The sequence below is a fragment of the Poecile atricapillus genome, chromosome 5, assembly GCF_030490865.1.
Source record: "Poecile atricapillus isolate bPoeAtr1 chromosome 5, bPoeAtr1.hap1, whole genome shotgun sequence".
NCBI lineage: Eukaryota > Metazoa > Chordata > Aves > Passeriformes > Paridae > Poecile > Poecile atricapillus.
Window position 1 is genome coordinate 3,763,295 of NC_081253.1, and position 16,768 is coordinate 3,780,062.

A 16,768-nucleotide genomic window follows, 5' to 3' on the forward strand; every position below is an offset into this window, starting at 1 on the left:
GTTAATTATAATGAGAGGTACCTGATGTAGACTATACCCTCTAAATTTGCATTAATCTATTTTTAACATCCTGTGGATAGCAGTCTACAGAAAACATGCTGTATTATTATTGTATAAGAAAGTGAAGAAATCTGACTTCCCACAGTGACTCTTCTTCCCTCCAGCCTCTGAACAAATCCCACTGGCAGTGGGAGGCTCTGGGAAGTTCTCTGTTATAAATCTGGGTTTTAGGTGTTGGTTAGTCATTCCCAGGAGGCTTCATACATGTTTTAGCTGAGACTCTGCAGTTAAACATTTATTAAAGGCGGGGTCAATCAGAGGGCTGGCTGCAGTTGAGGAAGAGCTGAAGGAAGTGCAGAGAACAGCTCAAGTGGTTGGTTCCTGGAAGAACTGAGTCTGTGATTCATCCCTTTGGAAGTGAAGGAGGAGAAAGCAGTGCCAGTTAAATATCACAAAGGGTTATGATAAACATCCAAACGATGGGGAGAGAGCGCGGTCTTTCAGCATCTTTATTCCCTGCAGCTGTGATGTTTAAGCTCAGGAAGATGTCTGAACATTGATACTTTGAGAGTTCAATAGTCACGCTTGTTATTGAAGGCAGTTACTGAGAATTGACAGAAGAAACTATTTCTGAGGGGAGTTTCCAAGTAGAGATCATATTTCTAGTTTAGTGTGCAACAAACCCAGGATATTTGGATGGTTGTCAGATCTGGGGGAAAGAGAGAATAACTTCTCTGTGGTAAAACGTTGCAAAGGAAATAATCAGTCTCTTTCAGAACCAGTATTTTTTATTGTTTGTAGGTGCAAATTCAAAAGTGACTCAGTTCAAATGTGTCAGAAGTAATTTGAGTGTTTGGTGTTTTAAATCTAATGGCACTGTTTCCACAAAAACTCCTGGCTGCTTTTAAAACATTTATATATACTTTTCTGCCTTTTATACAAATTCATGAAATAAGGTCCTTGAAGACACTGAAAAATTTAAGCTGGTCATTCTTGCTGAAGTAAAGTGATGAAAAAAATGTTAAGAAAATACATCTGTAGACAAATACATCCCTTTCCTCTCTATGCTATTTGAAGATGTGTTCAGGCTGTTTGAGTGCAAAATAATGGCAAATTTTCACCTTTGATATCTATCACTATGTTACTACTATGAGGTTATTTTTTTAATGAGTCACTGCTAGGCACTGAAGAAGTAAGTTAAGGAATATTTTAAGGAGAGGTATATTAAAAAAACAAAAACTAAAAAACAAGAAAGCATCCAAAAGTGTACATGAAGATTTGGTTTTGTGTGCCTCATACAGGGAGCTTCAGTATAGATGGAAAACAGGGAAAGCCATACGTAAATGGGAAAATAAATGGTTGAAAACTAAGGGCATGGTGATGACCAGACAGAAAAGGGAGTTGAAATTCTGTTGTTTTGGGGACTGTGACCTACTGCAGTGACTGGTAAGCTCCTTTCAGAGAAGAAATTTTCACGAGTATCCAACCCAATCCTCCCCTGACACAACTCCTCTCATCCTTTTGGGTTTTTGTTTGGGAGCAGAGCCTGACCCCCACCTGGCAGCACCCTCCTGTCAGGGAGTTGTGCAGAGCCAGAATGTCCCCTCTGAGCCTCCCCAGACCCAGAAAAATGGGCTCTGAGACACAAATCCCAAAGGCTCTGGCTCCAGTCTCTGCTCCAAGCAATTTTCTGAGCATCCAAAAGAGCACAAACCCTATTAAGAAAACACCAAAACCAACAACAAAACAAGATTTTGATTAATTTTTAGGTGATTGCCTCTTAAGAGACTCCGAAAATGGGTTTTCAGTTAACAATCTAGTTTACATAAAAGGCATATATTGATGAACATAGTCCATGACTTCTTGCTCAGTCCCATTATTCTCCTCTAATTCATATGCAGAAGCTAAGATTTCCAGTGATCTCACTGTTTACCAAAATCTGAGGGACTTAGAGGTTAATGTTTTTCTCATTTTCTGGTGAGAGTTCCATCTTCCCTTTTCTTCACAAAGAGCAGTAAAGGAAAAGGAGGAATCTGCTTCCAGAAAGCACCCAAAGGTACTGATGATCCATCAAGAATTAGCTGGATCTACTTGTGAGAGCTGAAAATTCCCTAACACTTTTTTGTGTTTATAGAATTTCATATAATTCTTTTGAATATGTGACAGCCAGATATTTGCCTATTCATATTTGTAATTATTTTCTATGCCAGACCTCACTGATTGACAAATTTGAGTTGCCTATGAGCCCTTCTGCAAAAGGCAGAATGGTATTAGTATAAACATGATTGTGAGGATCAAAGGTGATGCAGTAGCATAACAACAGTAAAACAATGTTCTTTATCATACAGCCCTCCTTAAATATATCTGATCATCAGCCTTACCTTCAAATCACAGCCAGTTATATGAGAAGAGCTGATTGCACTCAAATTGTGGAGAGGGTTGTTGTTTTTTTCTCCCCCAGAAACTGCTTCTTTAAAAAAAAAAAACCCTCATATTTGAAGAATTCTGACTTCAGACAAATAATTCAAAATTGATGCTTGATTGAAGCTAAAGAACCAAACACAATTTATTGCTTGTTCAAAATTGTAGTGAAAATACTACCTTTGAAGGACCTCCTAAAATTATCACAGTGGTTATTAGTGATGACTTGAATCAATTGGAGGTATAGACATATTTGGTATCAGAACAAAAAAGAAACACTTAATGTTTTTAAACCCCTGAGGCTTAAAGATCACACAATGTTGTTATATTTGATGTGGTACATCAAACTGTCTACCCAAAATTTTCTAGAAGATAAAACTATATGTTTTCAGTCTGTAGGCTTGCTAAACTATGTGTATGTATTAAATTCGTTTATTAATTTATTTATTTGTATGATTTCAAGCCTTCTCTTCTTATTAAAGCATTTTTTCCTTAATTCATTAACATGAATAAGTGCCTACATAGAGCTGAAGTTCTTGCATCCACTTTGCCCTGAATGTCACAGTGGGTTGGGTTTTCTGTTAGTGAAGGACCTCAGAACATGAAAGTCCAGCTCTGTGCAGGGGCTCAGATTAGATCTGAATGCAAGGAAAAGCAACAAAGGTCCACAGAATATCTGGAATCTGCAAATACTTCCTGTGCTTAACCTACACTTTCATTGCGTGACTGTAAAGAACAGCAAACCTTTGTTCTTTCCCCTCTCAGTTCCCATTCAGTCAGCTCAGAGACACAGGAGAAAGGTTTTGGGGAGCAAAGCTGTTATCAGCCTTCCTACAGTTTGCATCTGATTCTGTCAACAGTGAGTAGATCAAACCCAGGAGCTTACAGCCACTTTAAAACATCAGAAATTTTTTTTAAAAACATAAATATATATATAACTTATATAACATATAAATTGATATGAACAGAGATTATGAGTGTGAAATTACTTTATGCCTTTAAAGTTTAGCTCATGTTTAAGTTAGTAAGAGCCAGAGCTCTGCTTTTGGATTCATAAGGGAATTGCATCTTCCTTAGATGGAGAAAGAGCAAGAGTTTATCTTGCAAAGATCCCAAAATGTTCAGGTGGGGTAATTAGACTTCTAGAAGGTCACAGAATGATATCCTGAGTTGGAAAGACCCACAAGGGTCACTGAAGTCCAACTCCTGGCCCTACACAGGACCACCCCAAAGTCAGTCAGGCTCATCCATTTATAAAATCCTGCTAGGGCATTTCTTGGGTCTATAATCCAGGAGGTTTTACTAGTCAGCTTTATTTAATAAAAAGATAAGAAGATCTCAGACAGGCCTTTCTTATCCTCTGTGCCTGCCAGGAAGGTGTTGGTTTAGCAGCCTCAGGTCTGGTGGATTTGTGCACAGGTAGGGTTGCTGACCATAGGTGAAAATGCAGACTACAGAAGGCTATAGCTTACAATTACTTGGAGCTAGAAATGTGGGGGGGAAAAAAATAGTCCATTTCTTCTCACAGCTCAGCTCATGTGATTTGAATTTGGAATGAATTAATAGACTGATCCTGTTTATGGATCATCAGCTGCAGAGGTATTGTCAAAGAACTTATGTCCCTATTCAGTGGAACACCTGTATGTAAAGCCACGTCATAATTGTTCAGGCATGCTGAATCAGACTACTCTGCCTCACAACAGAATAGAAAATATAAATACATGGAATGTCCCAATCATCATACTTATTCTTTTCCTCATCTCAACAAGGTTGCTGTTTTGGCAAACCCTTGTGAAAGCAATCCACTCTTTTCAGTTAAAAGCCATTCATACAGTGACAAACCACTGTTCTTCCCTTTATATCTGCGTTCATTCATTTAAACTCCAAAGCTTTCCAGCTTACTTGGATTTATAGCCAGCTGGCTGCTGTGGGTAACATGAACATGTTCTGACTGTGCATGACATGTTTTTATCTCATTTTACCCATAATTGTGTTCACTCCAGGCCACAGCTCACCTGTGAGTATTTAATGTTGACTGTGCAAGTTCCCAAAGTCATTTCTACCTCCTCGCCTCTGACAATCTGCTGTTATTAAGTCAAAAATAAAGCTCAACCCCGTAACAACCACCCAAAACCCCTTCTTTGGAACAGATTTGGATAAAATGAATGTGTTCAAGATGGTGGGCTGTAGCTGAGCCAGCTCCTGTGGGATTAGTGCCCACTTTTTGGCATTTAAAATAAACTTTGGAATGACTTTTTAACACCAGAGCTTTAATAGCAAGTGAGGAGGGGGTTGTAAGGTAGGGAAGGACATATGCACTTTTTTTTTATCCTTGATTGCTGATTTTTCCAAAGTTAGTCTGGTAAGTTATACCTATCTATTAGCAGGTTTCTGCAGTCTTAGAAATCAAAGAAATTCAGTGGAAATTAAACGCTGAAATATCTGCCCTAAGCTACTGAATCATCAATTAGAAGTTTCCATTCAAAACATGAATATTAAAATTTGTTAGCATACTTCAGCTTTGTAGCAAATACTATATGTTATTATTTTTTCTTTATGCAACACCGCTGGTTGCTAAAAGCAGCAATAGAACCATTAATTAATAGTAGTAGTCCTGGATAATGTCATAATAAGCAATACAACTTATTAAAGCACATTAATTCTTGCCAGCTATCAGGAGGAACTTTTAGATATTTGAAAGGCCCATTATGTTTGTTTACATTCTGAGTGGAAGCTGGTATGCTTTGGCAGGGGCTGAACCACACTTTAGTACTTCACTCCAATGGTGTTGAATTTCCTGACTGTCGTGCACAGTCTGTAATATATTGTCACCACTTCAGGGCAGCCTGGCTCTCCAGGACAGAGGGTACAACCCAGGCCAGGGCATTCCCCAAAGCTAGGGTATCTTTGCTGCTGTAAAAATGAAAATAACCGAAATTATACATAATAGAAGCAATTTTCCACAATGGAAAAGGTGGTCAAGGAATCAAGCCCATGCCTTCAGGTGTATTAACCTAACAGAGCAACAAAAATGTGCTGGGCTTTAAATTGCACTAACAATCTGGAAAGGATTTTCCAACTGGAGTTATGTTAAGTGTTAATAGTGAAACCTGGATGCTTTTTCCTTTGATCTCTCTTCGAGCTCATGTAGAATAATAGGATCAAAATAAAATGCCATTTATATGAACACCTTGTTCTTTTGATCTCAGCACCAAAAATTCTGTCTGCAGCTACAGCCTAGCAAACAGTGCATCTGCTCCTTTTAGTTGGACCTTCTAGTTGTCAAAACTTTTAATAAGTTGTGTCTCAGCCAATTTTCCGTGCAGTTCATGAACTTAGTTGTCATTTTTACCCAAAGAATCTTCAACTGCCCTTTCAGGAGAATTTAAAATAAGGTATACAGGACCTGTAAACTATTGGCTTCTGGTTGGTTGTGCATATGCATTTTGAGTGTATGATTTAAACATCTTTATACTGCAATGTTTCAAAGTATAAGTTGGTTGTTCTTGGAGTACTTGGGTGAAACTGTTGAATCAGTGTAGGCTGAATGATAATGTTTGAGGGGGAAGAACAGTTGGGGTAATGGCATTTTTCATAGGTGCTGGGTTCAGGATCCCTGCTTTTCCCATCAGGGAGGTGATGGGCCCTGTGATGTCTGGGTGGTAGCCAAGCCTTGCTCTCCATCGCCCACATCTGCAGGAAGGAGCACAGAAGGGTTACACCTGGTACTTAAGGATCCCATCAGTTTTATGTCAAAGTCAGATGGTCCATGGATGAGCATGAGCACCCTTCAGCTTTTTATTCCCCTGAGCTGATGGTCAGGAACGTTCCTTTGGAAGTCATTATTGCGAGCACTTAAAAGTAAAGCCACTTCCTCGTGCTCTTTCAAATCTCTTAGTAAGATTCATTTTTCTCTTTGACTCCCCTGAAGCAGCTGAGTTGTTTATTCTGATGACTGATTGTGTCCCATTGTGATCCCTGCTTTAGCTGTTGTAACCTCTCAGAGCAGAAGAGCTGGGCACAAAGTGCTGTGCCAAATGAAAGCAAATAAACCCAAGTCCTGCAGTTCACCAGTGTTGTAATTGCTGCTGCCCAGGAAGAGGGATTAACAAGTGAAGAAACACTAGCTAGGAGAGATCCAGTGCCCAAGCTGAGTCCTGGGTGTCAAATGTCTGTCTCAAGCTTTGCATCCCTCTGTAATTTATATTTAGCTGCTAAGCTGGTATGATAGGAGCAGTCAGCTTTGAGGAGCACTGCTGGGAAAGTGTTCAGGCTCTTGCTGAAATGGCTGCACTTGAGCTTGTGGCACATGAGCTGTCCTCCAGCAAGTTTTTTTTTTTGCAGACTTAGTTGTCTCTCTGCACTCTGTCACAAGTCAGGAGTGTCCCAGAGAGCCATAACCATGGCTATAACCTGTAACCCTCTTCTTATAAAGTAGTGCATTGTGTGCAATAAAGATACTGAGCTGGTTTGAGCACCAGAAGCACTAAGGATGTATTTGTGCAGCACTGCACTGGGATTGAGGTGTCCTGCTGGGATCAGGTCTCCATGCTAATGCAGCCACTCTGCCTCCAGTCCTTCCCTAAGCAGTACAGAACTAATGTAGGAAAGTTTTCTGCTGTGGTTGTCCGAAAAGCCAGTATTTGCCCAACTCTTAATTTGAGCAGGTCATATGTCCCTGTTCATCTTCCACCAGTTCTCATTTCCTAGCCCAAAATTCAGACCTACTTTTTTTGCATCAATTAGAGGAAGGTTGTGGGACTCTTTGGCCAAGGAGTTAAAAAGCTACAAAGATGGGTAGTTTCCCTCCCCACAATAGGAATGTGATTGCCCTAGTTCTAGTGGTTAGCATGAAACAAGTCAGCTCTGTCATGAAGTCAGTGGGGTACAAGTTAATACAAGGTAGTAAAGGAATAAAACAGCAAAGTCCACAGTCTTTTATGACAAAACCAGTATGATCCTGCTGCAATATAAGGCCCTGCTGTGAATGGTATTTTCTGATGCTTGGATAAGTGCAATTTACATATATACAAAGTGTATGAATAAAGTTATAAAAGTATACTTGGTGTTTTACTTTTTTTCCCCCTTGAAAGTAATTTTCTATTGTTCAAACTTTCAGCTTTCACTGGTTTTGTTTCAAAAAAGCCCAAAAGGAAAAGAAAATAACAAAAGTCCATAAAGGCAAAAGGGATATGTTCTCATTTCAGTTCACAGAATTTCCTGCCTTTAAACAATACAAATATATGCCCTTAGGTTTCCAACATGCTGGAAGGATACTGAATCCTTGAAACAGATCAAATTAAAAGCAAGTCCACTATAGCAACATCAAGTTGCAGCAGCATATCCAATAGATCTCAACAAGAATTTGTTGAGGGGGTTTAACCACATTGCCAAGACTTACAAAATCCTAAACTGCTGAATCCATGAGTGAATAACCACTTAGAAACAGCAATTTCTAGGCTGAGCTGTGCACAGGTAAAATCTGATGTTTAATTAGTTGTTGCCTGTTCATTACAGGCCACATTCAAAGCAATTATTTAGTATAAGTTTGAAATGTATCCACAAACAGAGCGTGTGTGGGCAGTTGGTGCGCAGTTTTTAATAGCACAGGTAGCTCAGTGATGGGCCATCAGTGTTTTACAGAATTTCCAGGGACTGTGGCTCCCCAGGGATTCTTCTGGCACCCAGATGCTGAAAGTCAGATAATCAGGGATCATAGATCAGCATCACTGTCATCCTGATTTATACCAGAAAGGGAGTCCAAGGGTTTTGTGGGGTTTTTCCCCCTGTAATGACACTGCTACTAGTAGTATTGATATTTTATAGAGCTTTTTGACAAAAGCTTGATCCTTTCAGAGCAAAACTGGAGACTTCTGACATTTGAGCAATGAATGAGATTGGGACCTACTGTCAAAGCTGGGATTCGAACTGGGAATTTCCTCTAGTCCACACTGCCTGCTTGAGATACAAATGCTACACATTTAAACTTCAGTTGTAGTGCAAAAGCAAAATGCAAATTAATGTAGTAACACATTTTCAAATGGAGGTCAAAGTCTCTGCATTAGGAGGTCCTGAGGGCCAGAGCCAGTTTACTGGACCATCCAGTTTGAATGCCCTGTGTCAGGGATAGCTCCACAACAGGCAAAAAAAAGGATTTTTCTTACTATTTGAATATTGTATTTTTGACAAAGTGTGGTTTAAATTTTGGTGTGTATGCAATTATTTTTTAAATTTTTTTCCCTAGGTTTTTTTCAGTTAAACTTTCATGTGAAAGCAGGCTTCTTTCTTATTTATTTCTTGGGGTACCTGAGAAAACCTTAAATAGTTCAGGTGAAGTATGTGTTTTCCAGAGAAACACACAGAAATTTGCATTTGGGCAGGCGAGTCAATTATCAAAACCAGATGTAAGCAAGTGAAACATTTTACATAAATTTATTAAAATCATTATTTACCTGTAAGTTAAGGGCTTAGTTGCTCTAGTTTGCTGCCAATATGTACTGCCAATAATCTGCCAAAAAGCAGCTTGCTGACAAAATCCCTGAAATGGTTTGCTTATGATTGCACAGAACGTTACAACCCCGAGTCAAATGAAAACCTACTATAAACGAACTCTTTGATGGTGGATTCGCTGGAATATGGTATTGATATATGGTGTACAGTTTCTATGGATTATGTATACTGTGCAAGAAATATGGATATCTATTAAGGGTAACATGATATGTAATCGGTTAGGACAGTTATTGTTTTCAGTGTTTGCTAGGAATAAGATCACAGGGTGACTGCTCTGTTCTGAAATACAGATTATTCCTGTGCTGCCCAAAGCACCAGCAGGCCATTTCTCCAATTAATACAGAAAGGCTATTGAAAATGTAAAATATCTGACATCTATACAGAGTAATTTTAATGGCAACTTTACTTCTAGGAACAATTTATACATTACATAAACTTGTATTTTTCATCCAAGTATCATTTCGTGAATAGCAAGCCTAAATATTGGAGGCCATGGGGAAACATAATATTACGATAATGTTCTTTGGTGCGGTTTGGAAGGTTTTAGGAAACATTTGGAAGTATTTTTCTCGTAAAGTCACTTAACTATTGAAGTGTTATGATAGCACTCCCTTCTGCATTGTCTATGTTGCAAAGCAGCCTGGTTAAAGGGGACATTCATCCCCTATATCCTGATTAGAAGTAGTTCCAAAAACCAGGAAATTATATGTTATAGGATCCTGGTTTTAGTTTAATTAAAAGGAAAAAAAAAATATTTCAGGTGTGATATCAGTTTTCAAACACCCATTTCCAGTTGTGTTTAGCAAGAGGGGTACTGTGTTGGGTAGAACTCTTTGTGAAATTTGCATTCTCTAAATACGCGCTTCAGAGCTCAGCTAGTTTATTTTTTCCATTTAAGGAAACACTAATGAACATGACCAATCCTTTAAAATCCTAAAGAACCTTAAAAACCTTGCAATTCTCAGAAGCCTAACTTTTTTTCCCTATAGTGCAATTCATTCTTTTGAACTTCTGCAGGAGCAGAACTTAAGTCAACAATTTCTAAAATTCTGGCAGTTCTTATCAAGAGGACTTCTAGGGCTCCAAAAGTATTTTGCAGTGTCGGTGCAGCAGATCTACATGGTCATAGTGCTTAATTATAGAGAAAATTACTTTTTTTCTGAACTGTGAATTAATCCATGTATTCATATCTTGCTCAAAAAAAAAAAAACACGTAAGTTATTTTCACCTGCACTATAAAATATGTATTTTAGTTCATTACCATCTTTCTGAGGAGCTCTTAAATTATCATCATTCCATTTCTGGAGAATGATGGGCACAGAAATTATAACTGCAAGGAATCTTGTACTTAGTGTTAAAGGATTTCAGAGAATTGGAGATGTGAACTCAGAAATAATACATTTAGGGTCAAACTCAGTCTCATTTGTTGTCAAAGAGAGCTTTGCCTTTCACTTTGCCTGTTTCACTGCAGGCCAGTGTTTTGCATGGATTTTGGGGAATAATTTCGGACACACTGGCACTGGCTGCCCAAAGAAGCTGTGGCTGCCTCATCCCTGGATCTGTCCAAGGCAAGGCTGGAGCAGCCTGGTCTGGTGGAAGGTGTCTCTGCCCATGACAGGGATTGGAACTTGTCTTTGAGGTCCCTTCCAAGCCATTCTGTGATTCTGTGAATGAGAATTGAAGAACACTTTTGTTAAAAGCCAGGTTCTCTGGGGTGTGGGCTTTAAAGGACACCTGGCACGAGGATCTTAATGTTAGAAATTCAAGTGTAATACTGAGGGGAAAGTTAAGAGGTCAGTTTGAGCATCCTCCATAGATTGACCTGCAGATATGACATCTTAGAGCATAAAAAAATAGGAGTGTTGTTGAATTAGTGTTGAATAGATTGGAAAGAAAAGTGTAAATGTTAATTAGAAGTGAAAATTTTTGACAGTGTCAAATGTGGATGTTGGATATTGAGGGATTTCACTCAGAAATTATTTAGAAAAACAGGTAGAAGTTACAATTTGAGGAAAGTGCCTTTGTTAACTTTCTTCTCTCTTTACTATTGGGATCTCTCTTGCTTTCCTCATCTTCCTTCCCCACCCAGTGGACCAAGTTGAGTCCAAGCCAACTGTCCATGGTTGGTCTGGATCCAGCCTCTCTTCTCCTGGACCACCTTTGGATCCTGCCTGCTAATCAGGCATCCACTGGAGTGTCAGTGGCATTCAGCTAATTTATTGCTAAAACAGCATTATTTTGTCCGAAATAAGTCAGACCTTGTGATATCCCTCCCTGATTTATCTGTTGTCTAGGTTACACACCAGTTCTTCTCTCTGGCCAGGAAGGAAGATGTCCTGGTCAGCTTTAGCTCTCTCCCATACTGTTGTTATTTAATATCTGCAAGTGAAAACTGTGTTCTTAACCTTTGGTGAGAGTTAAAATTTGACTGGAGTAGGCTCTTGGTCAATTTGACAAGCTGGATAGGCCTTCCAACCTCAGTAGCTCCCTGAGTTTCTCCTCCTCTGTTATAGTAAAGAGAAGACAACGATCACACCTCAAATGAGATTTTCTATTTCTACATCCTGCAGTTTTCAAGTCAGGAAATCAGTGTAAACCATTCTTATTGTACCCAGGAAAAGGCACATTCTGCTGTGGGAAGACAAGCTGAGCTGCAGACCTTGGATTTTCTTTTGCCATGCCCTTCCCAGTGCTTAATCTTGGCTCTGTTCAGTTTTCTTTCTGTTCTCTCTCTTTGCTCCTAATCCTTGTCCATGCTTATAAGCCCCTAATATTTATATGGCATTATCTGTGTTAGAGATTACTGCTGACAAGTAATCTCTTCCCTCTTCTGAATGAAGAATTACAGCCATTGCTGAAGATCAGAAAGTGAAATTAGATCCCCGAAAGTATGTGACAACTTCAATAAACCCTAATATCAAATTCCCTGAATATTGGGGATCTTCTTTCAAGCTTTTAGGTTTGAATGTAGTACAGCTTCAGGACACCTGACCACACTTAGCAACATTTTTTGTGCTGTAGGGCAAAATGTGACAGTAATTGCAGAGAAAAAAATAAAATAAAAATAAAAAAAAACAAAAAAAACCAAAAAAACTATGACTATTCTCCTGGTTTTGTAATTTCTTGAGAAGTAGCTAAATACTAACAGCATCAGTTTTACTGTTATCAGCTGATTCATAATATTAAAGATAAAAATATAAATATATAATTAAAAATATATATATAGATATAATAGATATAATTATATATTCATATATAATTAAATACTAATGGAGTTGCTGTCTTTTCCAGTTTGGCACCAAAAATCTGCTTTTTTTTTTTTTTTTTTTTTTATTTTTTTTTTTATTTTATTTCTTAGAATAGAATCAGCAAAATTCTTGAGTTTTGAAAAAACAACTTTGGTATTTGTACAGTGCTTGGTCAGTAATAGATGTGCATGGCTTGGAGCAGCCTGGTCTAGTGGAAGGTGTCCCTGCCCATGATAGGAAGGTTGGAATGGGATAATCCTTAAAGTTCCTTCCCACTCAGACCATTCCATAATTCTATTATTTTTAAACTTTTTAGTAGCAATATTAAAAAAAAAAAAACAAACAACTGCATTGCACTCTCAGAACTCTAACTTTGTACCCAAATGTAACTACATTTACAGAAGGGCCAATTTTTATTAGTTTTTAAAAATTTATTTATTTATTCCATCCATCCTCACAGTCTCTTGAGGCAGTGGTGTAATTTGGTCTAACCTAAACCAGCACTCCAGTTCATCTTTCTAATGTGGTTTCTATTCATCGAGCAGTGACATCATGGCCCTTCCATCCTTTATTGTTGTTGTTGTTTTTAATAAAATGGTGACTCTTTGTTGTTTTTAATAAAATGGTGACAAAGTGACTCTTGGTGCCATGGAAAATAAACCAATCCCCCATAAATAACTTTTCATTAGGGCAAATAAAGTGCGGGGAATAAGCACATAGAGTGGAACATGGCAACATAGTACAAAAAAGAAACGTGTGTGGGAAAAACACATGTCTGCTTCAAGGAAAAGTACATGAGTTTCTTCAGAGTGGGGTTTCATGGCATAAATGAAAAGAAAATATGTAATATATAGGTTGTGAGTTAAAAAATCTGTTCCAGTAGCAAATATTTAGATTGAAACTCTGAATTTCAGGATATTGAATTTTTATTACATATGAACTTAGTTTAATATTTAACCCATCTTTTTAACTAAACATCTAGACCCAGTATGCAAAAAGGGAAAGTTTTCAAGGCTTACACTTTGTAGAGCCTTCATAAAGTTTTAAAATTGACTGTTCAATGTGTTGGAGAGCCTCAAAAATCTGAATAAATAAAAGAAATTTGAAAACAAGTTGCCATACTAAAATTAGATATCTAAGTCCTCACTGTTTGTTCTGAACTTTCAGTGTTTAAATATATATGAGTTATGCATAAAAGCAAAACATTTTCCATGTTTTTTTAAATATAAGGGACAGTACCTTGTGGAATCTGTTGAAAGTGTTAATATTTGTAAGCTTTGATAATAATTCCTTTTCTGGAAAGTTTCACATATGCAAGAGTTCACTGCAACAAGTTAGTAATAATAATAAAATACTTCTCCCATATTTAAAATAGAATGTTGTGGCATTTTTCTTGCGTGACTGGTGTGTTTTGTAGCTAAGATTGAGAAAAATGGTGTGTCCTTCTTGAAAATGAAATCCCTCTTCTCTGCTGTGGTAGCTCTCTAGGTGGTTTTATAGAATCATGGAATAGTTTGGGTTAGAAAGGACTTTTAAAATCATTTCTTTCCACCCCCTGCCATGGGCAGGGACACCTTCCACTATCCCAGGTTGCTCCAAGCCCTGTCCAGCCTGGCCTTGGACACTTCCAGGGACTGGGCAGCCACAGCTTCTCTGGGCACCCTGTGTAGTGTTTCATCACCTTCATGATAAAAAATACTAAAATTTAAAACATTCTTTCTTATACTTGGTCTTTCAATCCTGTGTCTGCTCCTGCTCCAGCTTTGTTTCTCCATAACCATCATGGTGAGAGCTCTTGATGTTTTAAATGATTGAGATCTGGGCAAGTACTGGATGGAGAGATACCTCTGGAAGGTGGCAGAAAAGAAGAATTAATGTGAGTCTTGAGGAGGAGCAAAAATGTGCTGGAGAAAACATAAACACAAAAAATGCACTAACTAGACATTGTCTTTTCCCAGCATGCTTCTGGGAAATGCACATGAACAGGTTTAGATGACTTTGTGTTGTTATTAGTTTATTTTCAGGTCATTTATTTAAGTGTCATAAAGAACATTAGCTGGTGGTTAGGGACTCCAATATCCATTATATCATTCCAATCATGTGGACAAGTTTATACTACACATGATTTACAATGGTCTTTCCGCCGTAGAAATTGTTCTCCTCAGGTACAAGGTTTTATTCGTGGTTGTATTTAGCAAAATCCAAGTGGCTGAGCACAGAGACGTCTTCCAATCAAAGTCCAAAAATTAATGCCTTTCCACGAACACCATGGATTGCAGCAAGAGCTGTTTATGGCTCTCTGCCTACATCTTTTATCATGTCTGCACTGTTGTTAGTAAAATATACAGAACTACTTTATGCCAAAACAATGGAAGTTAATGCAGATAACTTGTTCCAAAGTTAACCATCAAATAAATCTCTCTCTCTCTCTCTCTTTTTTTTTTCCCGAACTGTTAAGTGAAATGGTGTTCTAAAACTTTTAAAAATTGTCAAGATGATGAATACTGTGTGTGTAATACAAGTAAATACCATGGAATTGATTGCACACACATGTCTTAAATAAAAGATATTAAAGAGTATATTCCAGAGAGAAATTGGTGGAGTTTTATCTAGTATTATTAGGAATTCTACAATGACAGATCAGATTTATAAGGGTTGAAAACTAAGGAGGAAACCTGTTCAGAAACAGAAATAGTGCAGTGGGTGGATGGTTGGCCAGGAGATTAAAGACAGGCAGGGGGATACAGCCTGCCTAGGTAGCCTGACCTCTCACACCTCAAGCAATTTGTCTTAACAGCAGTAATTTTTTAAAATATCTTAGTTAAATTTGGGTTGGTAAATCAGTCATTTCAATGCAGTCACAACTTGGTAGTTTAGGAAAAATTCCTTAACCTGTTTCTCCTTCAGCTTTTCCCATGTGTAAATATTTAAAAGTACATCCTGACAGGGCTGAGTCTGTGCTTCACAGGAGCCACCAGCAGCCAGTTTTAGGTCAGTGACCAAAGGCTGAGGGAACTGGGGTTGTGCAGCCTGGAGAAGAAAAGGCTCCATGGGGACCTTAGAGACCTTTCCAGTGCCTAAAGGGCCTTCAGGAGAGCTGGAGAGAGACTTTGGACAAGGGATGGAGGGACTGGGCTCAGGGAATGGCTTCAGCTGGCAGAGGGCAGGGACAGATGGGGTATTGGGAAGGAATTGTTCCCTGCGAGGATGGTGAGGCCCTAGCAGAGGTTGCCCAGAGCAGCTGTAGCTGCCCCTGGATCCCTGGAAGTGTCCACAGCCAGGTTGGACAGGGCTTGGAGCAACCTGGGATAGTGGAAGTTGTCCCTGCCCATTGCAGGGGGCTTGGAATGAGATGGTTTTTAAGGTCCCTTCCAACCCAAACCATTCCTTAGTTGTAGGGTTCTGTGTATGGAATATAGCCATACTGAATTTGTACTTCTAAACTCAGAGAATCTGAGGCTGGCTAAGGTGGTGAGATGGGACTGGTTTAATTCAGGCTCATTTGGGAACCCGACATGTTTGTAACACAGGTAATGGATTTGGATGAGGATTTTTAATGTGACCGAACTTTTTCTGGTTGTATCTCCAGAGCAGCTCCAAAAAGTGATGTTGAGCAGTAGGAAGAAAAGCAGATCTCAAAGGTGGTTTAGACAGTGGGTTGAAAATGCAGCTTTTTATAGATAAAACAGAAGTTGTATGCCAAGGAACAGCAAGCCAAATCAAAGAATACACATTACATGGAGTAGTTATGCAGCATACTGACTTGGGAAAGGAGATTTAGGGGTTTGAAGGAAAATCCTCAAAGCGATTAGTCAAGAGCACAACTGCAGTACAGCTCACATAGTCTGTGTGTGTTTGCATTGCAGTAGTGATTTTGAACAAAAAGGGTAGGTTTACATTCAGAGGTGCTCCATTGCAGGGTGAGGTGAATGATCCTCATTTTCAGGAGTATTTGTTTTGACAGAGAGGGAAGGGAGTGGTTTGTTCTCAGCCCAGAAATGAGCTGTGGTGGAGTAAAGCTCTGAATAACTTTTGAGAAGGTTGATAAAGTGGAGCAAGTGTTGGCTTTAGTAAATGGTTTAATGCATTAGCTACAGTCTGTAAACATTTAGAAATTAAAAGGAAATAAAAAATTTAGATGTCTCTACTTACCTGGGAGAAACGTAATCACACTGAAAGGCATGTGAGTAAATAATATGTGGGTAAATTAATTTGAGGTATAGGCAGCTCTTTGGACTGAGGAACCTGTGGTGGCCATGCTTGGAGTCCTACCCATGTTAATGGGTCATGGTTGAGGGAAGGACCTTCACTCAAATGTTTCCTGGGGAAGGTCCATAATTCTTCACTACTTTAATTCAAATAGTAAAACTGGATCTGCTTAAAATGTTAAATTTTATGTTTTACAAAATATGAGTTTTGTTGTCTCCGTGTAGCTGTGCAAATGCATCCTGTTGTTGGGAAGGGGTTTCTGCAGCATGGACGTCAGGTGGAAGAACCAGTGGTGTTTGATACTGTCCCTGGTCCCTTAGGAAGGTCACAAGTAGCCCTGTCTGAATTTCCTCATCTTAGTGTTCCTTACTCACACTTGT

At 38.7% G+C, this 16,768-nt stretch overlaps 1 protein-coding gene across 14 annotated transcripts in view; it reads left to right on the forward strand.

Moving 5' to 3' along the window:
* Positions 1-16,768, forward strand: part of GTDC1 (glycosyltransferase like domain containing 1) — a 303,268-nt gene that overhangs the window by 117,855 nt on the left and 168,645 nt on the right. The gene's annotated exons all lie outside the window — the stretch shown is intronic.